Genomic DNA, 19,554 nt, shown 5'->3' with positions numbered 1-19,554 from the left:
AATGAATTCAGTGTAGTGGGACGTGGCTCCAATATGAATTAATTCAGTGTAGTGGGATGTGGCTCCAATATTAATATATTCAGTGTAGTGGGATGTGGCTCCAATATGAATGAATTCAGTGTAGTGGGATTGTGGCTCCAATATGAATGAATTCAGTGCAGTGGGGTGTGGCTCCAATATGAATTAATTCAGTGTAGTGGGATGTGGCTCCAATATGAATGAATTCAGTGTAGTGGGATGTGGCTCCAATATTAATATATTCAGTGTAGTGGGATGTGGCTCCAATATGAATTAATTCAGTGTATTGGGGTGTGGCTCCAATATGAATTAATTCAGTGTAGTGGGATATGGCTCCAATATTAATATATTCAGTGTAGTGGGATGTGGCTCCAATATGAATTAATTCAGTGTAGTGGGGTGTGGCTCAAATATGAATGAATTCAGTGCAGTGGGATGTGGCTCCAATATGAATGAATTCAGTGTAGTGGGGTGTGGCTCCAATATGAATGAATTCAGTGCAGTGGGGGTGTGGATCCAATATGAATGAATTCAGTGTAGTGGGATGTGGCTCCAATATGAATGAATTCAGTGTAGTGGGCTGTGGCGCCAATATGAATGAATTCAGTGTAGTGGGCTGTGGCTTCAATATGAATGAATTCAGTGTAGTGGGATGTGGCTGCAATATGAATGAATTCAGTGTAGTGGGCTGTGGCTCCAATATGAATGAATTCAGTGTAGTGGGATGTGGCTGCAATATGAATGAATTCAGTGTAGTGGGATGTGTCTCCAATATGAATGAATTCAGTGTAGTGGGGTGTGGCTCCAATATGAATGAATTCAGTGTAATGGGATGTGGCTGCAATATGAATGAATTCAGTGTAGTGGGATGTGGCTCCAATATGAATGAATTCAGTGTAGTGGGATGTGGCTCCAATATGAATGAATTCAGTGTAGTGGGATGTGGCTCCAATATTAATATATTCAGTGTAGTGGGATATAGCTCCAATATGAATGAATTCAGTGTAGTGGGGTGTGGCTCCAATATGAATGAATTCAGTGCAGTGGGGGTGTGGCTCCAATATGAATGAATTCAGTGTAGTGGGATGTGGCTCCAATATGAATGAATTCAGTGTAGTGGGCTGTGGCTCCAATATGAATGAATTCAGTGTAGTGGGCTGTGGCTCCAATATGAATGAATTCAGTGTAGTGGGATGTGGCTGCAATATGAATGAATTCAGTGTAGTGGGATGTGGCTCCAATATGAATGAATTCAGTGTAGTGGGATGTGGCTCCAATATTAATGAATTCAGTGTAGTGGGATGTGGCTCCAATATTAATGAATTCAGTGTAGGGGGGAAATGGCTCCAATATGAATGAATTCAGTGTAGTGGGATGTGGCTCCAATATGAATGAATTCAGTGTAGTGGGGTGTGGCTCCAATATGAATGAATTCAGTGCAGTGGGGGTGGGGCTCCAATATGAATGAATTCAGTGTAGTGGGATGTGGCTGCAATATGAATGAATTCAGTGTAGTGGGCTGTGGCTCCAATATGAATGAATTCAGTGTAGTGGGATGTGGCTGCAATATGAATGAATTCAGTGTAGTGGGATGTGTCTCCAATATGAATGAATTCAGTGTAGTGGGGTGTGGCTCCAATATGAATGAATTCAGTGTAGTGGGATTGTGGCTCCAATATGAATGAATTCAGTGCAGTGGGGTGTGGCTCCAATATGAATTAATTCAGTGTAGTGGGATGTGGCTCCAAAATGAATGAATTCAGTGTAGTGGGATGTGGCACCAATATTAATATATTCAGTGTAGTGGGATGTGGCTCCAATATGAATTAATTCAGTGTAGTGGGGTGTGGCTCCAATATGAATTAATTCAGTGTAGTGGGATATGGCTCCAATATTAATATATTCAGTGTAGTGGGATGTGGCTCCAATATGAATTAATTCAGTGTAGTGGGGTGTGGCTCAAATATGAATGAATTCAGTGCAGTGGGATGTGGCTCCAATATGAATGAATTCAGTGTAGTGGGGTGTGGCTCCAATATGAATGAATTCAGTGCAGTGGGGGTGTGGCTCCAATATGAATGAATTCAGTGTAGTGGGATGTGGCTGCAATATGAATGAATTCAGTGTAGTGGGCTGTGGCTCCAATATGAATGAATTCAGTGTAGTGGGATGTGGCTGCAATATGAATGAATTCAGTGTAGTGGGATGTGTCTCCAATATGAATGAATTCAGTGTAGTGGGGTGTGGCTCCAATATGAATGAATTCAGTGTAGTGGGATTGTGGCTCCAATATGAATGAATTCAGTGCAGTGGGGTGTGGCTCCAATATGAATTAATTCAGTGTAGTGGGATGTGGCTCCAAAATGAATGAATTCAGTGTAGTGGGATGTGGCACCAATATTAATATATTCAGTGTAGTGGGATGTGGCTCCAATATGAATTAATTCAGTGTAGTGGGGTGTGGCTCCAATATGAATTAATTCAGTGTAGTGGGATATGGCTCCAATATTAATATATTCAGTGTAGTGGGATGTGGCTCCAATATGAATTAATTCAGTGTAGTGGGGTGTGGCTCAAATATGAATGAATTCAGTGCAGTGGGATGTGGCTCCAATATGAATGAATTCAGTGTAGTGGGGTGTGGCTCCAATATGAATGAATTCAGTGCAGTGGGGGTGTGGATCCAATATGAATGAATTCAGTGTAGTGGGATGTGGCTCCAATATGAATGAATTCAGTGTAGTGGGCTGTGGCGCCAATATGAATGAATTCAGTGTAGTGGGCTGTGGCTTCAATATGAATGAATTCAGTGTAGTGGGATGTGGCTGCAATATGAATGAATTCAGTGTAGTGGGCTGTGGCTCCAATATGAATGAATTCAGTGTAGTGGGATGTGGCTGCAATATGAATGAATTCAGTGTAGTGGGATGTGTCTCCAATATGAATAAATTCAGTGTAGTGGGGTGTGGCTCCAATATGAATGAATTCAGTGTAATGGGATGTGGCTGCAATATTAATATATTCAGTGTAGTGGGATATAGCTCCAATATGAATGAATTCAGTGTAGTGGGGTGTGGCTCCAATATGAATGAATTCAGTGCAGTGGGGGTGTGGCTCCAATATGAATGAATTCAGTGTAGTGGGATGTGGCTCCAATATGAATGAATTCAGTGTAGTGGGCTGTGGCTCCAATATGAATGAATTCAGTGTAGTGGGCTGTGGCTCCAGTATGAATGAATTCAGTGTAGTGGGATGTGGCTGCAATATGAATGAATTCAGTGTAGTGGGATGTGGCTCCAATATGAATGAATTCAGTGTAGTGGGATGTGGCTCCAATATTAATGAATTCAGTGTAGTGGGATGTGGCTCCAATATTAATGAATTCAGTGTAGGGGGGAAATGGCTCCAATATGAATGAATTCAGTGTAGTGGGATGTGGCTCCAATATGAATGAATTCAGTGTAGTGGGGTGTGGCTCCAATATGAATGAATTCAGTGCAGTGGGGGTGTGGCTCCAATATGAATGAATTCAGTGTAGTGGGATGTGGCTGCAATATGAATGAATTCAGTGTAGTGGGCTGTGGCTCCAATATGAATGAATTCAGTGTAGTGGGATGTGGCTGCAATATGAATGAATTCAGTGTAGTGGGATGTGTCTCCAATATGAATGAATTCAGTGTAGTGGGGTGTGGCTCCAATATGAATGAATTCAGTGTAATGGGATGTGGCTGCAATATGAATGAATTCAGTGTAGTGGGATGTGGCTCCAATATGAATGAATTCAGTGTAGTGGGATGTGGCTCCAATATTAATATATTCAGTGTAGTGGGATATGGCTCCAATATGAATGAATTCAGTGTAGTGGGGTGTGGCTCCAATATGAATGAATTCAGTGCAGTGGGGGTGTGGCTCCAATATGAATGAATTCAGTGTAGTGGGATGTGGCTCCAATATGAATGAATTCAGTGTAGTGGGCTGTGGCTCCAATATGAATGAATTCAGTGTAGTGGGCTGTGGCTCCAATATGAATGAATTCAGTGTAGTGGGATGTGGCTGCAATATGAATGAATTCAGTGTAGTGGGCTGTGGCTCCAATATGAATGAATTCAGTGTAGTGGGATGTGGCTGCAAAATGAATGAATTCAGTGCAGTGGGGTGTGGCTCCAATATGAATGAATTCAGTGTAGTGGGATGTGGCTCCAATATTAATATATTCAGTGTAGTGGGATGTGGCTCCAATATGAATGAATTCAGTGTAGTGGGATGTGGCTCCAATATGAATGAATTCAGTGTAGTGGGCTGTGGCTCCAATATGAATGAATTCAGTGTAGTGGGCTGTGGCTCCAATATGAATGAATTCAGTGTAGTGGGATGTGGCTGCAATATGAATGAATTCAGTGTAGTGGGATGTGGCTCCAATATGAATGAATTCAGTGTAGTGGGATGTGGCTCCAGTATGAATGAATTCAGTGTAGTGGGATGTGGCTCCAATATGAATGAATTCAGTGTAGTGGGATGTGGCTCCAATATGAAGGAATTCAGTGTAGTGGGATGTGGCTGCAAAATGAATGAATTCAGTGCAGTGGGGTGTGGCTCCAATATGAATGAATTCAGTGTAGTGGGATGTGGCTCCAATATTAATATATTCAGTGTAGTGGGATGTGGCTCCAATATGAATGAATTCAGTGTAGTGGGCTGTGGCTCCAATATGAATGAATTCAATGTAGTGGGATGTGGCTCCAATATGAATGAATTCAGTGCAGTGGGGTGTGGCTCCAATATGAATTAATTCAGTGTAGTGGGATGTGGCTCCAATATGAATGAATTCAGTGTAGTGGGATGTGGCTCCAATATTAATATATTCAGTGTAGTGGGATGTGGCTCCAATATGAATTAATTCAGTGTAGTGGGGTGTGGCTCCAATATGAATTAATTCAGTGTAGTGGGATGTGGCTCCAATATTAATATATTCAGTGTAGTGGGATGTGGCTCCAATATGAATGAATTCAGTGTAGTGGGATGTGGCTCCAATATGAATGAATTCAGTGTAGTGGGCTGTGGCTCCAATATGAATGAATTCAGTGTAGTGGGCTGTGGCTCCAATATGAATGAATTCAGTGTAGTGGGATGTGGCTCCAATATTAATATATTCAGTGTAGTGGAATGTGGCTCCAATATGAATTAATTCAGTGTAGTGGGGTGTGGCTCCAATATGAATGAATTCAGTGCAGTGGGGGTGTGGCTCCAATATGAATGAATTCAGTGTAGTGGGATGTGGCTCCAATATGAATGAATTCAGTGTAGTGGGCTGTGGCTCCAATATGAATGAATTCAGTGTAGTGGGCTGTGGCTCCAATATGAATGAATTCAGTGTAGTGGGATGTGGCTCCAATATGAATTAATTCAATGTAGTGGGATTTGGCTCCAATGTGAAGGAATTCAGTGTAGTGGGATGTGGCTCCAATATGAATGAATTCAGTGTAGTGGGATGTGGCTGCAATATGAATGAATTCAGTGTAGTGGGCTGTGGCTCCAATATGAATGAATTCAGTGTAGTGGGATGTGGCTGCAATATGAATGAATTCAGTGTAGTGGGATGTGGCTCCAATATGAATGAATTCAGTGTAGTGGGCTGTGGCTCCAATATGAATGAATTCAGTGTAGTGGGCTGTGGCTCCAATATGAATGAATTCAGTGTAGTGGGATGTGGCTGCAAAATGAATGAATTCAGTGCAGTGGGGTGTGGCTCCAATATGAATGAATTCAGTGTAGTGGGATGTGGCTCCAATATTAATATATTCAGTGTAGTGGGATGTGGCTCCAATATGAATGAATTCAGTGTAGTGGGCTGTGGCTCCAATATGAATGAATTCAATGTAGTGGGATGTGGCTCCAATATGAATGAATTCAGTGCAGTGGGGTGTGGCTCCAATATGAATTAATTCAGTGTAGTGGGATGTGGCTCCAATATGAATGAATTCAGTGTAGTGGGATGTGGCTCCAATATTAATATATTCAGTGTAGTGGGATGTGGCTCCAATATGAATTAATTCAGTGTAGTGGGGTGTGGCTCCAATATGAATTAATTCAGTGTAGTGGGATGTGGCTCCAATATTAATATATTCAGTGTAGTGGGATGTGGCTCCAATATGAATGAATTCAGTGTAGTGGGATGTGGCTCCAATATGAATGAATTCAGTGTAGTGGGCTGTGGCTCCAATATGAATGAATTCAGTGTAGTGGGCTGTGGCTCCAATATGAATGAATTCAGTGTAGTGGGATGTGGCTCCAATATTAATATATTCAGTGTAGTGGAATGTGGCTCCAATATGAATTAATTCAGTGTAGTGGGGTGTGGCTCCAATATGAATGAATTCAGTGCAGTGGGGGTGTGGCTCCAATATGAATGAATTCAGTGTAGTGGGATGTGGCTCCAATATGAATGAATTCAGTGTAGTGGGCTGTGGCTCCAATATGAATGAATTCAGTGTAGTGGGCTGTGGCTCCAATATGAATGAATTCAGTGTAGTGGGATGTGGCTCCAATATGAATTAATTCAATGTAGTGGGATTTGGCTCCAATGTGAAGGAATTCAGTGTAGTGGGATGTGGCTCCAATATGAATGAATTCAGTGTAGTGGGATGTGGCTGCAATATGAATGAATTCAGTGTAGTGGGCTGTGGCTCCAATATGAATGAATTCAGTGTAGTGGGATGTGGCTGCAATATGAATGAATTCAGTGTAGTGGGATGTGGCTCCAATATGAATGAATTCAGTGTAGTGGGCTGTGGCTCCAATATGAATGAATTCAGTGTAGTGGGCTGTGGCTCCAATATGAATGAATTCAGTGTAGTGGGATGTGGCTGCAAAATGAATGAATTCAGTGCAGTGGGGTGTGGCTCCAATATGAATGAATTCAGTGTAGTGGGATGTGGCTCCAATATTAATATATTCAGTGTAGTGGGATGTGGCTCCAATATGAATGAATTCAGTGTAGTGGGATGTGGCTCCAATATGAATGAATTCAGTGTAGTGGGCTGTGGCTCCAATATGAATGAATTCAGTGTAGTGGGCTGTGGCTCCAATATGAATGAATTCAGTGTAGTGGGATGTGGCTGCAATATGAATGAATTCAGTGTAGTGGGATGTGGCTCCAATATGAATGAATTCAGTGTAGTGGGATGTGGCTCCAGTATGAATGAATTCAGTGTAGTGGGATGTGGCTCCAATATGAATGAATTCAGTGTAGTGGGATGTGGCTCCAATATGAAGGAATTCAGTGTAGTGGGATGTGGCTGCAAAATGAATGAATTCAGTGCAGTGGGGTGTGGCTCCAATATGAATGAATTCAGTGTAGTGGGATGTGGCTCCAATATTAATATATTCAGTGTAGTGGGATGTGGCTCCAATATGAATGAATTCAGTGTAGTGGGCTGTGGCTCCAATATGAATGAATTCAGTGTAGTGGGATGTGGCTGCAAAATGAATGAATTCAGTGCAGTGGGGTGTGGCTCCAATATGAATGAATTCAGTGTAGTGGGATGTGGCTCCAATATTAATATATTCAGTGTAGTGGGATGTGGCTCCAATATGAATGAATTCAGTGTAGTGGGATGTGGCTCCAATATGAATGAATTCAGTGTAGTGGGCTGTGGCTCCAATATGAATGAATTCAGTGTAGTGGGCTGTGGCTCCAATATGAATGAATTCAGTGTAGTGGGATGTGGCTGCAATATGAATGAATTCAGTGTAGTGGGATGTGGCTCCAATATGAATGAATTCAGTGTAGTGGGATGTGGCTCCAGTATGAATGAATTCAGTGTAGTGGGATGTGGCTCCAATATGAATGAATTCAGTGTAGTGGGATGTGGCTCCAATATGAAGGAATTCAGTGTAGTGGGATGTGGCTGCAAAATGAATGAATTCAGTGCAGTGGGGTGTGGCTCCAATATGAATGAATTCAGTGTAGTGGGATGTGGCTCCAATATTAATATATTCAGTGTAGTGGGATGTGGCTCCAATATGAATGAATTCAGTGTAGTGGGCTGTGGCTCCAATATGAATGAATTCAATGTAGTGGGATGTGGCTCCAATATGAATGAATTCAGTGCAGTGGGGTGTGGCTCCAATATGAATTAATTCAGTGTAGTGGGATGTGGCTCCAATATGAATGAATTCAGTGTAGTGGGATGTGGCTCCAATATTAATATATTCAGTGTAGTGGGATGTGGCTCCAATATGAATTAATTCAGTGTAGTGGGGTGTGGCTCCAATATGAATTAATTCAGTGTAGTGGGATGTGGCTCCAATATTAATATATTCAGTGTAGTGGGATGTGGCTCCAATATGAATGAATTCAGTGTAGTGGGATGTGGCTCCAATATGAATGCATTCAGTTCAGTGGGGTGTGGCTCCAATATGAAATAATTCAGTGTAGTGGGATGTGGCTCCAATATGAATGAATTCAGTGTAGTGGGATGTGGCTCCAATATTAATATATTCAGTGTAGTGGAATGTGGCTCCAATATGAATTAATTCAGTGTAGTGGGGTGTGGCTCCAATATGAATGAATTCAGTGCAGTGGGGGTGTGGCTCCAATATGAATGAATTCAGTGTAGTGGGATGTGGCTCCAATATGAATGAATTCAGTGTAGTGGGCTGTGGCTCCAATATGAATGAATTCAGTGTAGTGGGCTGTGGCTCCAATATGAATGAATTCAGTGTAGTGGGATGTGGCTCCAATATGAATTAATTCAATGTAGTGGGATTTGGCTCCAATGTGAAGGAATTCAGTGTAGTGGGATGTGGCTCCAATATGAATGAATTCAGTGTAGTGGGATGTGGCTGCAATATGAATGAATTCAGTGTAGTGGGCTGTGGCTCCAATATGAATGAATTCAGTGTAGTGGGATGTGGCTCCAATATGAATGAATTCAGTGTAGTGGGATGTGGCTCCAGTATGAATGAATTCAGTGTAGTGGGATGTGGCTCCAATATGAATGAATTCAGTGTAGTGGGATGTGGCTCCAATATGAAGGAATTCAGTGTAGTGGGATGTGGCTGCAAAATGAATGAATTCAGTGCAGTGGGGTGTGGCTCCAATATGAATGAATTCAGTGTAGTGGGATGTGGCTCCAATATTAATATATTCAGTGTAGTGGGATGTGGCTCCAATATGAATGAATTCAGTGTAGTGGGCTGTGGCTCCAATATGAATGAATTCAGTGTAGTGGGATGTGGCTGCAAAATGAATGAATTCAGTGCAGTGGGGTGTGGCTCCAATATGAATGAATTCAGTGTAGTGGGATGTGGCTCCAATATTAATATATTCAGTGTAGTGGGATGTGGCTCCAATATGAATGAATTCAGTGTAGTGGGATGTGGCTCCAATATGAATGAATTCAGTGTAGTGGGCTGTGGCTCCAATATGAATGAATTCAGTGTAGTGGGCTGTGGCTCCAATATGAATGAATTCAGTGTAGTGGGATGTGGCTGCAATATGAATGAATTCAGTGTAGTGGGATGTGGCTCCAATATGAATGAATTCAGTGTAGTGGGATGTGGCTCCAGTATGAATGAATTCAGTGTAGTGGGATGTGGCTCCAATATGAATGAATTCAGTGTAGTGGGATGTGGCTCCAATATGAAGGAATTCAGTGTAGTGGGATGTGGCTGCAAAATGAATGAATTCAGTGCAGTGGGGTGTGGCTCCAATATGAATGAATTCAGTGTAGTGGGATGTGGCTCCAATATTAATATATTCAGTGTAGTGGGATGTGGCTCCAATATGAATGAATTCAGTGTAGTGGGCTGTGGCTCCAATATGAATGAATTCAATGTAGTGGGATGTGGCTCCAATATGAATGAATTCAGTGCAGTGGGGTGTGGCTCCAATATGAATTAATTCAGTGTAGTGGGATGTGGCTCCAATATGAATGAATTCAGTGTAGTGGGATGTGGCTCCAATATTAATATATTCAGTGTAGTGGGATGTGGCTCCAATATGAATTAATTCAGTGTAGTGGGGTGTGGCTCCAATATGAATTAATTCAGTGTAGTGGGATGTGGCTCCAATATTAATATATTCAGTGTAGTGGGATGTGGCTCCAATATGAATGAATTCAGTGTAGTGGGATGTGGCTCCAATATGAATGCATTCAGTTCAGTGGGGTGTGGCTCCAATATGAAATAATTCAGTGTAGTGGGATGTGGCTCCAATATGAATGAATTCAGTGTAGTGGGATGTGGCTCCAATATTAATATATTCAGTGTAGTGGAATGTGGCTCCAATATGAATTAATTCAGTGTAGTGGGGTGTGGCTCCAATATGAATGAATTCAGTGCAGTGGGGGTGTGGCTCCAATATGAATGAATTCAGTGTAGTGGGATGTGGCTCCAATATGAATGAATTCAGTGTAGTGGGCTGTGGCTCCAATATGAATGAATTCAGTGTAGTGGGCTGTGGCTCCAATATGAATGAATTCAGTGTAGTGGGATGTGGCTCCAATATGAATTAATTCAATGTAGTGGGATTTGGCTCCAATGTGAAGGAATTCAGTGTAGTGGGATGTGGCTCCAATATGAATGAATTCAGTGTAGTGGGATGTGGCTGCAATATGAATGAATTCAGTGTAGTGGGCTGTGGCTCCAATATGAATGAATTCAGTGTAGTGGGATGTGGCTGCAATATGAATGAATTCAGTGTAGTGGGATGTGGCTCCAATATGAATGAATTCAGTGTAGTGGGATGTGGCTGCAAAATGAATGAATTCAGTGCAGTGGGGTGTGGCTCCAATATGAATGAATTCAGTGTAGTGGGATGTGGCTCCAATATTAATATATTCAGTGTAGTGGGATGTGGCTCCAATATGAATGAATTCAGTGTAGTGGGATGTGGCTCCAATATGAATGAATTCAGTGTAGTGGGCTGTGGCTCCAATATGAATGAATTCAGTGTAGTGGGCTGTGGCTCCAATATGAAGGAATTCAGTGTAGTGGGATGTGGCTGCAAAATGAATGAATTCAGTGCAGTGGGGTTTGGCTCCAATATGAATGAATTCAGTGTAGTGGGATGTGGCTCCAATATTAATATATTCAGTGTAGTGGGATGTGGCTCCAATATGAATGAATTCAGTGTAGTGGGATGTGGCTCCAATATGAATGAATTCAGTGTAGTGGGCTGTGGCTCCAATATGAATGAATTCAGTGTAGTGGGCTGTGGCTCCAATATGAATGAATTCAGTGTAGTGGGCTGTGGCTCCAATATGAATGAATTCAGTGTAGTGGGATGTGGCTGCAATATGAATGAATTCAGTGTAGTGGGCTGTGGCTCCAATATGAATGAATTCAATGTAGTGGGATGTGGCTCCAATATGAATGAATTCAGTGCAGTGGGGTGTGGCTCCAATATGAATTAATTCAGTGTAGTGGGATGTGGCTCCAATATGAATGAATTCAGTGTAGTGGGATGTGGCTCCAATATTAATATATTCAGTGTAGTGGGATGTGGCTCCAATATGAATTAATTCAGTGTAGTGGGGTGTGGCTCCAATATGAATTAATTCAGTGTAGTGGGATGTGGCTCCAATATTAATATATTCAGTGTAGTGGGATGTGGCTCCAATATGAATGAATTCAGTGTAGTGGGATGTGGCTCCAATATGAATGCATTCAGTTCAGTGGGGTGTGGCTCCAATATGAAATAATTCAGTGTAGTGGGATGTGGCTCCAATATGAATGAATTCAGTGTAGTGGGATGTGGCTCCAATATTAATATATTCAGTGTAGTGGAATGTGGCTCCAATATGAATTAATTCAGTGTAGTGGGGTGTGGCTCCAATATGAATGAATTCAGTGCAGTGGGGGTGTGGCTCCAATATGAATGAATTCAGTGTAGTGGGATGTGGCTCCAATATGAATGAATTCAGTGTAGTGGGCTGTGGCTCCAATATGAATGAATTCAGTGTAGTGGGCTGTGGCTCCAATATGAATGAATTCAGTGTAGTGGGATGTGGCTCCAATATGAATTAATTCAATGTAGTGGGATTTGGCTCCAATGTGAAGGAATTCAGTGTAGTGGGATGTGGCTCCAATATGAATGAATTCAGTGTAGTGGGGTGTGGCTCCAATATGAATGAATTCATTGCAGTGGGGGTGTGGCTCCAATATGAATGAATTCAGTGTAGTGGGATGTGGCTCCAATATGAATGAATTCAGTGTAGTGGGCTGTGGCTCCAATATGAATGAATTCAGTGTAGTGGGCTGTGGCTCCAATATGAATGAATTCAGTGTAGTGGGATGTGGCTGCAATATGAATGAATTCAGTGTAGTGGGCTGTGGCTCCAATATGAATGAATTCAGTGTAGTGGGATGTGGTTCCAGTATGAATGAATTCAGTGTAGTAGGATGTGGCTCCAATATGAATGAATTCAGTGTAGTGGGATGTGGCTCCAATATGAAGGAATTCAGTGTAGTGGGATGTGGCTGCAAAATGAATGAATTCAGTGCAGTGGGGTGTGGCTCCAATATGAATGAATTCAGTGTAGTGGGATGTGGCTCCAATATTAATATATTCAGTGTAGTGGGATGTGGCTCCAATATGAATGAATTCAGTGTAGTGGGATGTGGCTCCAATATGAATGAATTCAGTGTAGTGGGATGTGGTTCCAATATGAAGGAATTCAGTGTAGTGGGATGTGGCTCCAATATGAATGAATTCAGTGTAGTGGGAGGTGGCTCCAATATGAATGAATTCAGTGTAGTGGGACGTGGCTCCAATATGAATTAATTCAGTGTAGTGGGATGTGGCTCCAATATTAATATATTCAGTGTAGTGGGATGTGGCTCCAATATGAATGAAATAATAAATAAATAATTAGTCATTTAGCAGACGCTCTTATCCAGAGCGACTTACAGGAGCAATTAGGGTTAAGTGCCTTGCTCAAGGGCACATCGACAGATTTTTTAACCTAGTCGGTTCGGGGATTAGAACCAGCGACCTTTCGGTTACTGGCACAACGCTCTTAACCACTAAGCTACCTGCCGCCATGAATTCAGTGTAGTGGGATTGTGGCTCCAATATGAATGAATTCAGTGCAGTGGGGTGTGGCTCCAATATGAATTAATTCAGTGTAGTGGGATGTGGCTCCAATATGAATGAATTCAGTGTAGTGGGATGTGGCTCCAATATTAATATATTCAGTGTAGTGGGATGTGGCTCCAATATGAATTAATTCAGTGTAGTGGGGTGTGGCTCCAATATGAATTAATTCAGTGTAGTGGGATATGGCTCCAATATTAATATATTCAGTGTAGTGGGATGTGGCTCCAATATGAATTAATTCAGTGTAGTGGGGTGTGGCTCAAATATGAATGAATTCAGTGCAGTGGGATGTGGCTCCAATATGAATGAATTCAGTGTAGTGGGGTGTGGCTCCAATATGAATGAATTCAGTGCAGTGGGGGTGTGGATCCAATATGAATGAATTCAGTGTAGTGGGATGTGGCTCCAATATGAATGAATTCAGTGTAGTGGGCTGTGGCGCCAATATGAATGAATTCAGTGTAGTGGGCTGTGGCTTCAATATGAATGAATTCAGTGTAGTGGGATGTGGCTGCAATATGAATGAATTCAGTGTAGTGGGCTGTGGCTCCAATATGAATGAATTCAGTGTAGTGGGATGTGGCTGCAATATGAATGAATTCAGTGTAGTGGGATGTGTCTCCAATATGAATGAATTCAGTGTAGTGGGGTGTGGCTCCAATATGAATGAATTCAGTGTAATGGGATGTGGCTGCAATATGAATGAATTCAGTGTAGTGGGATGTGGCTCCAATATGAATGAATTCAGTGTAGTGGGATGTGGCTCCAATATGAATGAATTCAGTGTAGTGGGATGTGGCTCCAATATTAATATATTCAGTGTAGTGGGATGTGGCTGCAATATGAATGAATTCAGTGTAGTGGGATGTGGCTCCAATATGAATGAATTCAGTGTAGTGGGATGTGGCTCCAATATTAATGAATTCAGTGTAGGGGAAATGGCTCCAATATGAATGAATTCAGTGTAGTGGGATGTGGCTCCAATATGAATGAATTCAGTGTAGTGGGGTGTGGCTCCAATATGAATGAATTCAGTGCAGTGGGGGTGTGGCTCCAATATGAATGAATTCAGTGTAGTGGGATGTGGCTGCAATATGAATGAATTCAGTGTAGTGGGCTGTGGCTCCAAAATGAATGAATTCAGTGTAGTGTGATGTGGCTGCAATATGAATGAATTCAGTGTAGTGGGATGTGTCTCCAATATGAATGAATTCAGTGTAGTGGGGTGTGGCTCCAATATGAATGAATTCAGTGTAATGGGATGTGGCTGCAATATGAATGAATTCAGTGTAGTGGGATGTGGCTCCAATATGAATGAATTCAGTGTAGTGGGATGTGGCTCCAATATTAATATATTCAGTGTAGTGGGATATGGCTCCAATATGAATGAATTCAGTGTAGTGGGGTGTGGCTCCAATATGAATGAATTCAGTGCAGTGGGGGTGTGGCTCCAATATGAATGAATTCAGTGTAGTGGGATGTGGCTCCAATATGAATGAATTCATTGTAGTGGGCTGTGGCTCCAATATGAATGAATTCAGTGTAGTGGGATGTGGCTCCAATATGAATGAATTCAGTGTAGTGGGATGTGGCTCCAATATGAATGAATTCAGTGTAGTGGGCTGTGGCTCCAATATGAATGAATTCAGTGTAGTGGGCTGTGGCTCCAATATGAATGAATTCAGTGTAGTGGGATGTGGCTGCAATATGAATGAATTCAATGTAGTGGGATGTGGCTCCAATATGAATGAATTCAGTGTAGTGGGATGTGGCTCCAGTATGAATGAATTCAGTGTAGTGGGATGTGGCTCCAATATGAATGAATTCAGTGTAGTGGGATGTGGCTCCAATATGAAGGAATTCAGTGTAGTGGGATGTGGCTGCAAAATGAATGAATTCAGTGCAGTGGGGTGTGGCTCCAATATGAATGAATTCAGTGTAGTGGGATGTGGCTCCAATATTAATATATTCAGTGTAGTGGGATGTGGCTCCAATATGAATGAATTCAGTGTAGTGGGATGTGGCTCCAATATGAATGAATTCAGTGTAGTGGGCTGTGGCTCCAATATGAATGAATTCAGTGTAGTGGGCTGTGGCTCCAATATGAATGAATTCAGTGTAGTGGGCTGTGGCTCCAATATGAATGAATTCAGTGTAGTGGGATGTGGCTGCAATATGAATGAATTCAGTGTAGTGGGCTGTGGCTCCAATATGAATGAATTCAATGTAGTGGGATGTGGCTCCAATATGAATGAATTCAGTGCAGTGGGGTGTGGCTCCAATATGAATTAATTCAGTGTAGTGGGATGTGGCTCCAATATGAATGAATTCAGTGTAGTGGGATGTGGCTCCAATATTAATATATTCAGTGTAGTGGGATGTGGCTCCAATATGAATTAATTCAGTGTAGTGGGGTGTGGCTCCAATATGAATTAATTCAGTGTAGTGGGATGTGGCTCCAATATTAATATATTCAGTGTAGTGGGATGTGGCTCCAATATGAATGAATTCAGTGTAGTGGGATGTGGCTCCAATATGAATTCATTCAGTTCAGTGGGGTGTGGCTCCAATATGAAATAATTCAGTGTAGTGGGATGTGGCTCCAATATGAATGAATTCAGTGTAGTGGGATGTGGCTCCAATATTAATATATTCAGTGTAGTGGGATGTGGCTCCAATATGAATTAATTCAGTGTAGTGGGGTGTGGCTCCAATATGAATTAATTCAGTGTAGTGGGATGTGGCTCCAATATTAATATATTCAGTGTAGTGGAATGTGGCTCCAATATGAATTAATTCAGTGTTGTGGGGTGTGGCTCCAATATGAATGAATTCAGTGCAGTGGGGGTGTGGCTCCAATATGAATGAATTCAGTGTAGTGGGATGTGGCTCCAAAATGAATGAATTCAGTGTAGTGGGCTTTGGCTCCAATATGAATGAATTCAGTGTAGTGGGCTGTGGCTCCAATATGAATGAATTCAGTGTAGTGGGATGTGGCTGCAATATGAATGAATTCAGTGTAGTGGTCTGTGGCTCCAATATGAATGAATTCAGTGTAGTGGGATGTGGCTGCAATATGAATGAATTCAGTGTAGTGGGATGTGGCTCCAATATGAATGAATTCAGTGTAGTGGGGTGTGGCTCCAATATGAATGAATTCAGTGTAATGGTCTGTGGCTCCAATATGAATGAATTCAGTGTAGTGGGATGTGGCTCCAATATGAATGAATTCAGTGTAGTGGGATGTGGCTCCAATATTAATATATTCAGTGTAGTGGGATGTGGCTCCAATATGAATGAATTCAGTGTAGTGGGGTGTGGCTGCAATATGAATGAATTCAGTGTAGTGGGATGTGGCTCCAATATGAATGAATTCAGTGTAGTGGGATGTGGCTCCAATATTAATATATTCAGTGTAGTGGGATGTGGCTCCAATATGAATGAATTCAGTGTAGTGGGGTGTGGCTCCAATATGAATGAATTCATTGCAGTGGGGGTGTGGCTCCAATATGAATGAATTCAGTGTAGTGGGATGTGGCTCCAATATGAATGAATTCAGTGTAGTGGGCTGTGGCTCCAATATGAATGAATTCTGTGTAGTGGGCTGTGGCTCCAATATGAATGAATTCAGTGTAGTGGGATGTGGCTGCAATATGAATGAATTCAGTGTAGTGGGCTGTGGCTCCAATATGAATGAATTCAGTGTAGTGGGATGTGGTTCCAGTATGAATGAATTCAGTGTAGTAGGATGTGGCTCCAATATGAATGAATTCAGTGTAGTGGGATGTGGCTCCAATATGAAGGAATTCAGTGTAGTGGGATGTGGCTGCAAAATGAATGAATTCAGTGCAGTGGGGTGTGGCTCCAATATGAATGAATTCAGTGTAGTGGGATGTGGCTCCAATATTAATACATTCAGTGTAGTGGGATGTGGCTCCAATATGAATGAATTCAGTGTAGTGGGATGTGGCTCCAATATGAATGAATTCAGTGTAGTGGGCTGTGGCTCCAATATGAATGAATTCAGTGTAGTGGAATTTGGCTTCAATATGAATGAATTCAGTGTAGTGGGATGTGGCTCCAATATGAATGAATTCAGTGTTGTGGGATGTGGTTCCAATATGAAGGAATTCAGTGTAGTGGGATGTGGCTCCAATATGAATAAATTCAGTGTTGAGGGATGTGGTTCCAATAAGAAGGAATTCAGTGTAGTGGGATGTGGCTTCAAAATGAATTAATTCAGTGCAGTGGGGTGTGGCTCCAATATGAATGAATTCAGTGTAGTTGGATGTGGCTCCAATATTAATGAATTCAGTGCAGTGGGGTGTGGCTCCAATATAAATGCATTCAGTGCAGTGGGATGTGGCTCCAATTTGAATGAATTCAGTGTAGTGGGAGGTGACTCCAATATGAATGAATTCAGTGTAGTGGGGTGTGGCTCCAATATGAATGAATTCAGTGTTGTGGGATGTGGTTCCAATATGAAGGAATTCAGTGTAGTGGGATGTGGCTTCAAAATGAATGAATTCAGTGCAGTGGGGTGTGGCTCCAATATGAATGAATTCAGTGCAGTGGGGTGTGGCTCCAATATCAATGCATTCAGTGCAGTGGGATGTGGCTCCAATATGAAGGAATTCAGTGTAGTGGGAGGTGGCTCCAATATGAATGAATTCAGTGTAGTGGGATGTGGCTCCAATATAAATGATTTCAGTGTAGTGGGATGTGGCTGCAATATGAATGAATTCAGTGTAGTGAGATTTGGCTCCAATGTGAATGAATTCAGTGTAGTGGGGTGTGGCTCCAATATTAATATATTCAGTGTAGTGGGATGTGGCTCCAATATGAATTAATTCAGTGTAGTGGGATGTGGCTCCAATATGAATGAATTCAGTGCAGTGGGGTGTGGCACCAATATAAATGAATTCAGTGTAGTGGGATGTGGCTCCAATATGAATGAATTCAGTGTAGTGGGGTGTGGCTCCAATATGAATGAATTCAGTGTAGTGGGATGTGGCTGCAATATGAATGAATTCAGTGTAGTGGGATGTGGCTGCAATATGAATGAATTCAGTGTAGTGGGATGTGGCTCCAATGTGAATGAATTCAGTGTAGTGGAATTTGGCTTCAATATGAATGAATTCAGTGTAGTGGGATGTGGCTCCAATATGAATGAATTCAGTGTTGTGGGATGTGGTTCCAATATGAAGGATTTCAGTGTAGTGGGATGTGGCTCCAATATGAATGAATTCAGTGTTGAGGGATGTGGTTCCAATATGAAGGAATTCAGTGTAGTGGGATGTGGCTTCAAAATGAATGAATTCAGTGCAGTGGGGTGTGGCTCCAATATGAATGAATTCAGTGTAGTGGGATGTGGCTCTAATATTAATGAATTCAGTGCAGTGGGGTGTGGCTCCAATATGAATGAATTCAGTGTAGTGGGATGTGGCTCCAATATGAATGAATTCAGTGCAGTGGGGTGTGGCACCAATATAAATGAATTCAGTGTAGTGGGATGTGGCTCCAATATGAATGAATTCAGTGTTGTGGGATGTGGTTCCAATATGAAGGAATTCAGTGTAGTGGGATGTGGCTCCAATATGAATGAATTCAGTGTTGAGGGATGTGGTTCCAATAAGAAGGAATTCAGTGTAGTGGGATGTGGCTTCAAAATGAATGAATTCAGTGCAGTGGGGTGTGGCTCCAATATGAATGAATTCAGTGTAGTTGGATGTGGCTCCAATATTAATGAATTCAGTGCAGTGGGGTGTGGCTCCAATATAAATGCATTCAGTGCAGTGGGATGTGGCTCCAATTTGAATGAATTCAGTGTAGTGGGAGGTGACTCCAATATGAATGAATTCAGTGTAGTGGGGTGTGGCTCCAATATGAATGAATTCAGTGTTGTGGGATGTGGTTCCAATATGAAGGAATTCAGTGTAGTGGGATGTGGCTCCAATATGAATGAATTCAGTGTTGAGGGATGTGGTTCCAATATGAAGGAATTCAGTGTAGTGGGATGTGGCTTCAAAATGAATGAATTCAGTGCAGTGGGCTGTGGCTCCAATATGAATTAATTCAGTGTAGTGGGATGTGGCTGCAATATGAATGAATTCAGTGTAGTGGTCTGTGGCTCCAATATGAATGAATTCAGTGTAGTGGGATGTGGCTGCAATATGAATGAATTCAGTGTAGTGGGATGTGGCTCCAATATGAATGAATTCAGTGTAGTGGGGTGTGGCTCCAATATGAATGAATTCAGTGTAATGGTCTGTGGCTCCAATATGAATGAATTCAGTGTAGTGGGATGTGGCTCCAATATGAATGAATTCAGTGTAGTGGGATGTGGCTCCAATATTAATATATTCAGTGTAGTGGGATGTGGCTCCAATATGAATGAATTCAGTGTAGTGGGGTGTGGCTGCAATATGAATGAA

General features: G+C 41.9%; 1 protein-coding gene across 1 annotated transcript in view; it reads left to right on the top strand.

The window, feature by feature from the left end:
• Positions 1–19,554, top strand: part of LOC311144978 (rho GDP-dissociation inhibitor 2-like) — a 118,282-nt gene that overhangs the window by 69,323 nt on the left and 29,405 nt on the right. The gene's annotated exons all lie outside the window — the stretch shown is intronic.

Source organism: Coregonus lavaretus (assembly GCF_964263955.1).
Source record: "Coregonus lavaretus genome assembly, chromosome: 2".
Lineage (NCBI taxonomy): Eukaryota > Metazoa > Chordata > Actinopteri > Salmoniformes > Salmonidae > Coregonus > Coregonus lavaretus.
The sequence above is the reverse complement of the archived record's forward strand: the minus strand, read 5'-3'. Positions and strand labels throughout refer to the sequence as shown.